The sequence below is a fragment of the Eschrichtius robustus genome, chromosome X, assembly GCF_028021215.1.
Source record: "Eschrichtius robustus isolate mEscRob2 chromosome X, mEscRob2.pri, whole genome shotgun sequence".
NCBI classification, from domain to species: Eukaryota; Metazoa; Chordata; class Mammalia; order Artiodactyla; family Eschrichtiidae; genus Eschrichtius; species Eschrichtius robustus.
Genome location: NC_090845.1, coordinates 72969539 through 72982759, shown reverse-complemented (window position 1 = coordinate 72982759; position 13221 = coordinate 72969539). Strand labels below are relative to the sequence as shown.

The 13221-nt window shown below is 36.1% G+C and overlaps 1 protein-coding gene across 1 annotated transcript in view; it reads left to right on the top strand.

Moving 5' to 3' along the window:
- Positions 1-13221, top strand: part of RPS6KA6 (ribosomal protein S6 kinase A6) — a 197192-nt gene that overhangs the window by 22714 nt on the left and 161257 nt on the right. The gene's annotated exons all lie outside the window — the stretch shown is intronic.

The following is a 13221-nucleotide window of genomic DNA, read 5'->3' as shown; positions in this document are numbered from 1 at the left end:
CTTTAGTTGATTGTGCATTGGTGCTAAAATATTAATGCTACAGTCATGTCAGCTCATGTTTAATCATGTATAATATACTCTGACAATGTTTTCCTTAATTTGGTCTTTGGAATAGAGTCTCAAGAGTTTATGTGTCAGTATAAATGATTAGATTATAAACACAGGCTAAATTTGGGGGCTTGGAATACTAATAGCATTTAATGCTTAGAAATAACAGTTCTAAGGTTTAACCCTTAGGATTCATTTTTCTGTTCTTTATTTCTAAATCCAGGAAAGAAAACTCTGCATCCATTTTTATAAACATAATTTATTTAGAAATAGTTCAACTCTGTAAATATATTTTGGAACTGAATAGAGAAGCTATATTATTTTGTTTTATTGTTCAGTCAAAATAGAAGAACAGTGGGGAAAGGAATGAGTAGCCACTCTATTGGAAATTAGTTTCTGTTTTTGTGCCTCATTCTTCATTATGTTCTCCCTTTACCAGAGTGGTGAGAGATAGAAAAGGCACAGCCTTTGGGCTCAGATTTCAATTCCAGTGTGAACTATGCCACTAATTAGCTGTGGGCACTTAACCTCTCTGAACTTTAGTTTTCTTACCTGCAAAATGGGGATGATATTATCTACTTTAGGATTTTGAGGATTTAAATTGTGTAAAGCATCTAGCTGATTGTCTAGCCTAGATATTTTTCATTTCTTCTTGCATTTTCTTCTTCATATCAGCTACAAGGCTTATAGCCAACTATTAATTCAATCCAGGGTCATTAACAGTCATGAATTTGGTGGCCTTGGTAATTGATTCTAACAAATGTGAAGAAATGTTTTCAAAGAGTAATGCTGATGAATGAGAAAAAAGACAATATCATATAGCAGTCATATTTACCTCTAATGGGGTGAACTCTTTTTTTTTTTTTTTTAAATCACATTGTGTTATTGGAGAGAGCTGAAAAGGAGGGAGATAGGGACACATTAGTACGATGGAGAAAAATGTTCTATCACCCATCCATTCCTTAGAATAAAGATCTGCTCTTGCAGCAATACACTTTGTAATCTTCATCATCACTAAATACTCCTATAAAAAGGATACAAACATTTTTCAACCTAGTTATTTGGGGATATTTAAGTAAAACTTGAAGTGGTGCAAATATATAGAATCTTTTTAAAAATATTTGAATGAAATACTTCAATAGTAATTGATGATAGTACATCTCCAATTCAATGTCAGCTGCTGCCTCTAATCCTTTTTAGAAGTACGTATAGTATAAGTTATAAATAAATAAAATAAAATTTCAATGTCAGACTCCAGCTGTCCTCTGTCCCACATAAATCCAAGTGCTTAAAACTGCAAATTAACTTTACCTACATCTATACTAGGTAAACTGAAATGCCAAGTATCTTTTCAATTAGTACATACTTTAATCTCCCCAAACGCTTAATACTTGGTATTATCTATTTTAAGTTTCAACACAAACTTACATTGACATAATAATACACTGGTTTATTGTAACTTAATATGTATTGAATGTGAATGGCATAGTAGATGCTGTCGATCAGGTTCACAGTCCAAATTAATTACTCATGCTGATATTTGTAACATCTAAATGCTGTATAATTAGGGATAATCTAATTATTGATAGAAGAGACATGCCAGTTGGCTGGAGGCCCAGAAGGTCTGAGCTGAGGTGGAAGGGTATATTTATGCCAGGAACTGCCCAGGGATAGAGAAAGTTCTGAGATGGGAATGCCAGGAATTTAAGTGAGAAAGAGTAAGTGAAGATCCCAGGAGAAAATAGATGAAAAGGGAATAATTCAGCCTATTTTCTCCTTCCGTGCCTGAGGAATATGTAAAACCCAGGCTTTATAGAGGGCGAAGTCTCATTCAATTTTTCTCCTGCCTTCTCTTCCCCTTGTCCAAGAGAGAGAGTTGACCTAAAGAGTTGAATTATTATTATTATTATTGTTACAGCAAGCATAAAACTTTCTGCATCCCCAGAGAGTGAGCGTTAAGGTAAGATCACCTATTCTGGAAACTTCTTCCCCCACTCCATCTCCTCTCCCTTCCCATTCATTGAATTGGTGTGTTTCCCAGCTCCACCACTGTTCTCCATCCCAGTCACATGTTTTTTTTCAGGCTGTACTCCAGGGGGAACACACTTATAGATAGTATCCATTTTGAGGCACAATGAGTTCTAGAAGGACACATCGTAGAGCGTCTGGCAATAGGTCCAACTCCAATTTAAGCCTGTGCTGTTGCCTTCCATTCTTCAAACATCATTGGAGACCTGAGAATCAGGTAAGAACATCTAGAAACAGGGCTTTAGGTTGTTTTTTTTGTTTTGTTTTGTTTTTAAATAATGCTTTAGCCATCTCTGCTTTTATTTTTATTTTTTATTATTTATTTATTTGGCTGCGTTGGGTCTTTGTGGCATGTAGGATCTTTCGTTGTGGCAAGCGGGCTCTTCGTTGCGGTGCACAGGCTTCTCTCTAGTTTGTGGTGTGTAGGCTCTAGAGCACGCAAGCTCACTAGTTGCAGCATACGGGCTTAGTTGCCCTGCAGCATGTGGGATCTTAGTTCCCCGGCCAGGGATCGAACCCACGTCCCCTGCATTGGAAGGCAGATTCTTAACCACTGGACCACCAGGGAACTCCCAAGGCTTTGGGTTTTATTAGGCTGTGACTAAGGGACAAAATTTTGGGAAATGTTGAGTGTCTTAGTGTCATGACTGTGCAGATCTGCTAAATAGGTTTATCATGCTTGAGAGTTTCTCTAAGGAACTCATACAAGTCCAAAGAATTCTGCCTTTGTGGGTGGGTGTGGGGGATTGAGGAGGTGGGATAAGATTGGGATTCCAAACAATTTTGACAAGCTAAAGTGGGTAAAAATAAACAAAACAAAGTCTATTAAAGGCAAATTCACTTAGGGAAGAATACCAGATTACAGAAATGGGTACAAGATGGTTCTGGATTGGTTATGTATAAGTATAGGAAATAATTGCCTTGGGACTGTGGGAGTCATGAGTCAAAATGTCAGTAATAAATTGCCATATGGCTGAAAATGGTGAACATTATCTCCTATATAGATATAGAGATATATTAATGACATGAAAGGGCTGAGATATAATGTTCTTTTTGTATTCTGTATTAGGTTTTAATCATGTCTTCTATATGATAATATATTCTATATATAATATATATTCTATAATATATTGCTTAAGTATCTATGGCTTAAATGAGATGTGGGGTATTTAGAGAAGGGCCAGGGTAAGCTAGCCAAAGTGATTCCTTTGAAAGATTTAGAAAATTGTCTCTGTAAAATAAGCCTAAGAGAACTGAAGGGTTAGCTTAACCACGTCTTCAAATAGTTGGAAAGATATCATATGAGGAGTGGAAGGAGTGGATCAGGCAACTGTTCAACATATCCACCAAGTCAGACCAGAGGAGATAAGCTTTAATTATAGTGGGGCAATCGGAAGTTTGTTTTTATGTAATAACACTTCTCACTCTACAGTAAGGAAAAAGTAGACTTCTTTAATAGTAAAGATAAATTTAAAAAATTTCCCTTTTGAAATTTCTTTGAATAGAGCAAACAGCTAACTTTATGAAATGACTTTATTGCAGATTGGCCATATGGCAAAGTGAATCTATTAGTAGATTTTTGGAAAGCCTTTTAAATAATAGAAGTCTGTGAAATAAGGTTCATTTGCGTTGGCATCAACAGTTCAAAGGAGAAATTGGATTCCTAAACATCTATTTTTTTTCTCATTATAATTTTGATAGCATTTGCCCTCAGGGGTGTTGTTAAAGAGTTTCATAGTCTTTAAGATTTCCCAGACCTCTTTTACATTTGTAAATATTTAACAATGACCTTTTTTTTTTCAGTTCTTAATGTACCTACGCACTTGTAATTTGCTTATCCTAGGCTGTGTTCTAACAACATAAACACGATATATGTGAAAATATTTCTATTTAATCATCACATTTCTGGTTTATCAGATTATTCTAGTTCTTACTTAGTTTTCTCCCTCTAGAATTTTTCTCCAAGTCCAAAGTAGATATTTGTGGCAATTGCTAAAATAAAGTGAGCTACTAAGCTGCCCCCAACTCATTTTTTATTCTGTACTGACATAAATTCTCATAACATAAACTTATTTCAAGAGATAAAATGAGCAATTGAAGAAAAGTAAGAATTTTTAATGTTCTAACTCACTGAATATATATGATTGAGCACTGTGGTAGGCATGCTGAAGGGATGCTTATTTTTCTTTATTCCAATTTCACCACGGCTATATCTAAATGCACTAAGGCTGGATAACCAAACAACTGGTAATTTCAGGCAATTAGCAACTTGTTTGGGCTTAAAGATACTCAACACTGGTTTGTGACTATTTTTTTTTTCACTGAAATTGTCAGTGGAAGTTTCACTCAATTAGTTGTTTCACTCAAAGTGAAGTGAAGAACTGGAGCAATTATCCACACGATTTAAACAAAAAGATGACCTGTTTGACCTCAATTACAGTACCTGAATATTTTAAGCAAAATGTGAGTTTTGTTTGAAAACTGGAAAGAATGTTGGTGTTAAACATTTACAAATATAAAATTTGTTGAGAAACTGCCTAAATCCTCAAATTCTTTGTTGGTGTATGTGTGTCTGAACATTAACTGCAATAATGCTAATTAATGCAATGCATAGTATACTGATTCCTGATAAGAAAGTTATTGTTTGAAGACAAATAGCAATTCTAAACTATCCTTGTGAAAACAAGCTTATTAAAAAAGGAGAAAAGATAACAGAGATTCTAAGCTGTCTATAGTTACTGGTGTGGTATTGTACCAAAAATGTGTAATAAGGAAAAATAGACTCTAAAATTAACATTTGAAATGGCAGCAAGTCAAATAATACACAGCATACTAACAAGTGGCAACAAACAGTGGTGGCTGAGTAATTGGAGGGTTTTTTCTCCCCTACAAACATGCATCGTTATTTCAGTGAGCTGAAATAGGGCAACAATAGTCATTTATTGCTGAACAGAGCTTTAAAACAATAGAAAATGCAACATAATTAATTTATAATCATTACTTAGCAAATCAAGAAAACAGGAAAGCAAATCAGCCCAGATAACATGACTATGGAATAAGTTGTAGAGTCAGTGAATTTAGGATTTTGAAATTGAGGGTGTTTGTATAACTACAAAAAAACAGACAACACAATTATATAAATTTTGGCCTAGTGTGATCAATATAAATTAGTAACAGAATGGGCATACATTTGCAATAATTAACCGTTACTATGGCACCTTCCATCCCCACCTCTCCCTCCTTCCAATTGCTAGTAGGCATTTCCATATATTATCTTTTATAATTCTCACAACTACTCTACAAGATAGCTTCAGTTACATAAATATAAAAATTGAGGAATTGGAAGTTAAGAGAGCTTAAGTAAATTTCCCAAGATCACATAGCCAACATGTGGTACAAGCCATAATTTAAATCCAAGTCTGTCAGAAGCTACATCACACTGCTACTTGTTGATGACAGAAAGTCTATATAGAGAAGTAGCCATTAAAACAATTGTTAGTGAATAGATGCCACTGTTTATGAATACATTTATTATGTTACAAGGTTTATTTAGAATCCAATTTGTAATATTTACTAGCTGTGTGACTTTGGGAAAATCTTTTAATCTGGGCCCAATTTTCTTCATTTATAGAAAAAAACATGCAAACGTATAAAGCCTTTTCTTGGCACTTCCATCTATATCATGTATGTAATTTCGTCAAAACCTCTCTGCTTTCAAGATAGTAGAATAATCATGTACACAGGTAAGTGCAATAAGAGAGATATGTACAAAGTAAAGAAGTGACACAAAGGATCAATATTTATTCATCCAAAAATTGTTTATTGAGCATTTACTATGTGCTAGGTGCTGTGCTGGATGATGGAAATATGCAGTGGTGAGAAAAAGCAGATATGACCTTGCCATCTTATAGTTTACATTTTAGTGGAAGACTCAGACAATAATAAAATGATATCACAAACTTGTATGTATACAGACTATAAGTGCTTTGAGGGAAAGGTATGTGATGTTATCAGAACAAAAAGGAGAGGAATTTGACATGATATGTTGAGTTAAGAAGGCTTCAGAGAGGAAGGGTTCCTTGAACTAGGCTACAACAGAAATTTAGGAGTCATTTGAGTAGATAAGGAGGGGAAGGAAGAAGTACAGAAATGGCTTATACAAAGACACATAAACTTAAGCAACATGACATAGTTAAGGAAATACAAGATGTAAATGGAGAATTGTCAGAAGATGAAGCTGGAGAGGTATACAGGTACCAGTTCACAGAGGGTCTTATATGCTACTGAGTTTAGATTTAATTCTGAATGTGATGGGCAGTCGGTGAAGGTTTTTTAAGCCAGGAGATGATGTGATCAGATATATATGTTAGGAAGATCATCTTACCCTTCCTTCAAAGTCCAACTTAAATCTTAAATTCTAAAAAGCCTTCTTTTATTTTCTCATCTTGTAAGAATAAATCTTTTCTTTTTCCATAATGACAACATACAATCTGCTTTCTATCAGTATTACTGACATATGAGTCTATCTCCCACATTAGATTGTAAACTTCTGAAGGTTGGGACATATCTTGATCTCCTACCATATCTTCAGGGGAAAGGTGCATGTGAAAAGCCAGAGAGATAAAATGAGGAGTCTCAGAGGCTTCACAAGTTAGACTCCCAGTTTAGGTCCAGAAAGCAAGTTAAGGAGACTATTTGGAGGCTCTTGAAATAGTCCAGGTGAAAAATGATGAGTGACATGGTGGGGACCAGTAAAAGGAGGAATGGAGAGGAGAGGACAGATCTAAGATATTCATTTATACCTGCATTTAATTTTTTCACAAAGATTTATTGAGCCCCTTATATGTGTCAGGAACTAACTTGGCTGTTGAAGATACAGCATCGAACAAGACAAATATAGCTCTTGTCCCAGTGAAGTTGGATGCAGTACAACATGGTAGTTCAGAGCATTGGCTCTGAAACAGCTGGGAATTGAACCTAGGTTCTCTCAGTTAGTTGTGTGACCTACGACAAGTTATTTAACCTTTCACATCCTCCTCATCTATTAAATAGAGATATAAAAATCACCTGTCCCATAGTAAGTTTTCAATAGATATTAGTAAAATTATTATTAATAAGTGATACAAAAGTAAAATAGAGTGGCTTGAAAGTGTTTGGCAGGAGATTCTAATCTAGTGGAAGGGGTGGAGCCAGAAAAAGCTTTCCTAAGGAAAGGAAGGGGGCAGTTACATTGGGCACCCATGGACGAGTAGGAATTAGCTAAGCAAAATCTGAGGCGTGGGGAAGAAGGTGGGAAAAGGGTGTGACTGGAATTTAGTAGTAAAATTAGGCTGGAGAGATACACAGAGCCTAATAGGCCATTGAAAGGAGTTTGGATTTTATTTTAGGCATATTGAAGATCTGGTGAATGTTTTCAGAAAAGGAGATAGGATGGTTTCATTTGTGGAGAACTGACTGAACGTGTCAACTGGATGTGGGAAATGAGGAAGGCAGAGAATTGAAAGATAATTACAATGTTTCTAACATAAATGGCTGTGTGCAAGATGATGGGGAGAAATAATGAATTTGGTTGGTTACACATTGAATTTGAAATGACTGAGGGATTTCATATAAAGGTGTTTAGCAGGTGTTCATAGATTACATTCAGAGTCAGGGAGAGGGTCTGACTGAAGATATTGATTTAGGAGTTATCAGTGTATAATGGTATAATGGGCTGGTTGAAGCTATAGGAGTAGATGATGGATTGGATATGAGAGAGAGAGAGAATGAGAGAGAGAGAGAGAAATAAAAGGAAAAAAATGTCTATATTTTAGAGGTGCTCAGAGAAAGAGGAGTCATCATAGAAGACTGAGGAAAGGTCAGAAAGTTATGAGAGAACCTGAAAGATACATTGAGAGAGAAGCTAAAATGAAATATAGTGAAGCCCAAACATATTTTATAATCTTTCAGACACAATCTGAAATGGATCATCCTGTTGAGTGTTTGGTGTGAGCACTCTGGCATAAACATTTATAGTATATTGTTCCCTGATGAAATCTGTAATCCCCAGTTGTCTGGATTCTTTCAAAATTCAGTCAAACCCACGTTGCATTAGTTCTATTCTGGGAAACGACCATTCATCGTTGAGGAAATAATTTATCTCAGTTGAGTGCTAAATATTGCTAATTTCCATCATTTAACTACTTGGATAATCATATGTAGATGAAGTAACAGGAGAAGGTAGAACAAGTGATCTACCAAAAGAAAATGGTCAAATTGCCAGAGTAAATACAATGGACACGAACAGAAGTGACTGCATTGTAAATCCATACTTTTCAGAAACATTATGTATCATGCATGCCAAAACACACATACACATAAACACAAACTCACCTTTTGCTCCAACACAAAGAAATTATATTCAGTCCCCTCAAAGCAACAGGCTTTCTCATGCTTCAGGACTTTTGTATATGCTGTTTCCTTTTGCCTAGAATATCTCCACTAATCTTCCCCTTTCCCTGCTCTCCCTCCTTCCGTCTTCAGGACAGACGCAAGCAAATCTCCATTTTCCCTTAAAGACTAATCTCTTGGAAACTCTCCAACCATCTCTCTCACTCAGGTTGTCCCCAATTGCCACAACACTGAGTACTGTCACCTTTCCTGTACTCCTAAATCACATTATACCTATAATTATAAAATTTATCACACAGATGTGCTTTTATTTATCCATTCTCCAGTATTCTTTTCCCACTAGACCATTTCATTTGTGATAAACCTTTTACTCTAAAACAGTTTTAGATTTAGAGAAAAGTTGTGAAGATAGTACAGAGAGTTTCCATATATTCCACACCAGTTTCTTCTATTGGAAACATTTTACATTAATAGGTACATTTGTCACAACTGATATTGATACATAATTACTAACTAAAGTCCATACTTTATTCAGATTTCCTAAGTTTTTATTTAATGTTATTTTTTTTTTGTTCTTGGTTTCCATCCAGGATATCACATTACATTTTCTAGACTGTTTATAGACATAAGCTACCATATTTTGTTCATTTCTCTATCACCACTACCTAGTAGAGTGCTTGTAGATGCTTAGAAAATATTTGTTGGATTAATAGAAGAATGAATGAATACAGAAATTGGTGAATAATATTTTGCAAAATATCAGGTATAGAGTGATATTCTCTGTGTGTGTATATATATATATATATATATATATACACATATATGTGTATTTAATGTATATTATTTTAGAGAATTTAGAGAAGAGAGTCAAGAGGTAACATACTCTCCACCAAGGGCAACTTTTATCTCTCCTGATAGTGTTGTGATTAGAGAATAGATTTGTGACTTTAACTACACCAATATAAAAAATACATATTGCAGATTTCATATTACACTGCACATTATTAAATCTCCAATTACAAAATAAGATACTGCAAATGACTATGAAAGTCAACTGGAAAAATGATCCATAGAAACAGAAAATTAAATAATTAAATGGCATAATTACTTGTATTTCTCTAATACTTTATTTGCAGAGCTCTTACACGTGTATTATTTTACTTGAGCTTCATAACAACGCTGTGAAGATACCTTAATACTAAATATTTTTAAACTCCATTGCTAAGAACTTTGCTGTGGTGACACAGATTTAATAAAATTTACAACTGTCAGACTAGCACAGCATGACCCAGTAGGAGCTAATGAGTATCAATTATGCTGCCAAGGCTCAGGTGAACAGAGCAGAATCAAGATGGAGCTGTTGAGGATTCCTCTACTTATGCACACTTAGGACATTGTGAAAGGAATATCTCATAAATTATGTGGCCAAAACAAGGCTTTTGGCAGCTAATTTCTATTTCTGCACAGAATAACTGTGGGTGAGACCATCTTGTACCCAGGATGAGGGCTAGGATCTTCCCTGTGGAGTTGGTCCTAGGCTGGATCAAGAAAGAGGAGAATGTAAATGAATAATCAAAAGTAGTAGGTTAAACAGAGAGTAGGTCTGATAGAGATAGGTCTGGAGGGAACAAATAGTAAAGGAATCTTCTGTAGCAATAAGGTATTATCTAAAGAAATGGGCAGGAAGTGAAAGTAAAGGAATGGAGGGTAGGGTTTGGCAGAGGTATCTTCGACTGAAGTTTTTGTAGAAAGAGTAGCTCATCCTGGACCAAATGCTACAATGGGGGGATTTCCAAATGGATTTGTTGTGCTGACAAAAGTTTGTAGCCAAATATTTCTGGCAACACAGTGGTTACGGCCTTTTCTTGACATACTATGCACAGAGTGAGCTTTTCTGGCTTTAAAGACTCCCAGCCCTTGGGGACAAAAGTCTATGCCTTCTTTAGACTAGGAGTTCCTACCTCCTCCTTGCCTCCTGAAAAAATCCGTTTTAGAAAAAAGGCATTCTACACTAGAAGGGAGTTGAAGAAATTGTCACTCTCTGATTTTTCCTTTGGGGTCAAGCCAGCCTCCTTGCAGCCTTGTATTTGCCCATGATACTGACAACTCAGGCTCAATGGGGAGAAGTACTGGGAATGTAAAACAAGTTTTATATTGTGATATTTTACTTGTATTTTGTTTTCTATAAATTATCCTTACTTATTTTATTCATTTAGTTCTAGGACAGACTAAAGCAGGGAACAATCATAAATATTTTAGCTATAAACAAGTTCTTCTTCCAATGATTGAAAAAGAAGACCTGCCAGAACATATGTCAGGGATGATACACAGTTCGTTTCTATAATGGTTATAAGGTCAGGTTCATTAAATATTTTCTGGCAGCTTGATTTTTATCTCTGTAAACAAGATAGGATTATTTATCATAATGAATGAATATTTCTAAATCAGGATCTTTATTCAAGTGAATGGGACTTACCGTATATAATTGATCTAATTCTAATTTATCCATTAGGCATGTAAATCAAAATGCAGATTATTTTTAGAAGTATAAGTAGAAAAGTGCAAGTAATTTGCTTTAAAATTGCAAGTATATTAGCTTCTATGCTAGGTGGAGGTGATCTAATCTAAGCAGAGCCCTGTGCTTCTGATAAACGTTTTAGTGCTGGTTCTAATCAAGTTGAGATCAAAAGTGCATTGTTCTCTTTCTATAATTCAGATGAAACAAATAGGTTACACTAATTCAGGCCTGAGTAGATGGATAGCCATATCAGAGTAAGACAATTAAGACTGAAAAGTATCCTTATTTGAAGAGCTAACATGGATGCAAGGACTGAATAAATTCTAAAGACTCCACTCTTCTGTCTAGTCATTCATGCAGAGTTTACCAAAGTAGCAACGCCTGAAATCTCTGTAGTAGGAGAGAGATTCAGTATGCTAGGAAGAAAAGCATACCATGGGTGGGTAAATGGACTAAGAATGCCCTTTGCCAGTAGCAGATGGTAGCCATGGGTGGGCCATTATGAAGGCCTAATAGTCTGATGACCCCTGCTTACTTGCTGATGTCGGGCTGAAAATTTTTCTGACTACATGTACTATACTGACTCTTTCAGGTAACTGGAGCTCAGTATTGCAAGACAAGTGATTTAATAGAGATTTTATGATAGTCACTACATTTTCAGGAATTTGAAGAGAGTATGGCCTCAAGTTGGATTTTCTTTTATTAAGACAATTTTTTAAGAGCAGTTTTAGGTTTATAACAATATTGAGAGGGAGGTATGGATTCCCATATATCCCCTCCTCCCACACATGCATAGCCTTCTCCATTATCAACATCACTCACCAGAACGGTACTTTTTTTTTTTTTTAAACCATGGATAAACCTACACTGACACATCATAATCACCCAAAGCCCATAGTTTACTGTAGAGTTCACTCTTAGTGCTGTACATTCTATAGGTTTGGAAAAATGTATAATAACATGTATCCATCATTATAATACCATACAGAGTACTTTTCTCTGCCTGAAAAATCCTCTGTGCCCAAAGTTCTTTCTCCTTTTGCATAAATTATTGATCATCTCTTTTTCACAGCTTACCTACTACCAGTTCTCCACCCCAATGACTAAAGGAGAAATGTATTTAGACTTCACAATGCTATCTATTTTTAAAATTGTATTTATTTATTTATTTATTTTTGGCTGCGTTGGGTCTTTGTTGCTGAGTGCGGGCTTTCTCTAGTTGCGGTGAGCGGCGGCTACTCTTCGTTGCGGTGCGTGGGCTTCTCATTGCGGTGGCTTCTCTTGTTGCGGAGCACGGGCTCTAGGCACGCGGGCTCAGTAGTTGTGGCGCACGGGCTTAGTCGCTCCGTGGCATGTGGGATCTTCCTGGACCAGGGCTCGAACCCGTGTCCCCTGCATTGGCAGGCAGATTCTTAACCACTGCGCCACCAGGGAAGTCCCACAATGCTATCTTATCCAGGCAATATAAATCATTATCATAGAACATGAGTAGAATTGGAAGGTTTCCATATGCAACTTGATATTACATGTATCACTTCTGTATTGAAATCAAGTCTTTTCAGGAGATGTGATACATTTTTTTCAAATTCCTTGTATTAAAAGCCTGCTTGTTGGTCAGCAAGGGAATATTATTTCTACCACCTTAATAAAATTGGAAATTGGATTATGTAACATACAATGTGTTCTAAATAATTCTTTACCCATTTTATTAAACATACTCAGATGTTCTAGCATCCATGTTTACATTATATTCTGTTGTAAGAAGAATAGCAATCAGAACATATGATCACCACTGTTTATGTCAGAATGGGAACTCAGAGGAAAGCATGATAGACCATGTGCCATGAGAGGCGAGTAACTGGAGTCTAACACGCCCAGTGGGATGGCCACTTTGGAATAAGTTTAGTTGCAGATAATAAAAAGACACACTGAAAGGCAGGTGGGAGTGTTTAGAAGGAATAGTAGCAGCTAAGAGTTGGTAATCAAAGTAGTAATAGGGAGGTAGTAAATGAGTGTTCCCCAAATCAGATGAGGGCCTAAGAGAAGAAGGGAGGGAGGGCAGGAGATCAGGGCGGACATAAGGAATGAGTGAGAAGGTGGCAAAATGTTAGGGAACTGGGGCTGATGAGAAGGGAATGAGGGAGTAAGGAGAGAATGCAAAGGAGAGAGAAAGGGTGAGTTCTTGAGGGAAGAAGCACGGAAGAAAGGGGTGGAGAGAGTGCAAAGGGGCTCAGGAA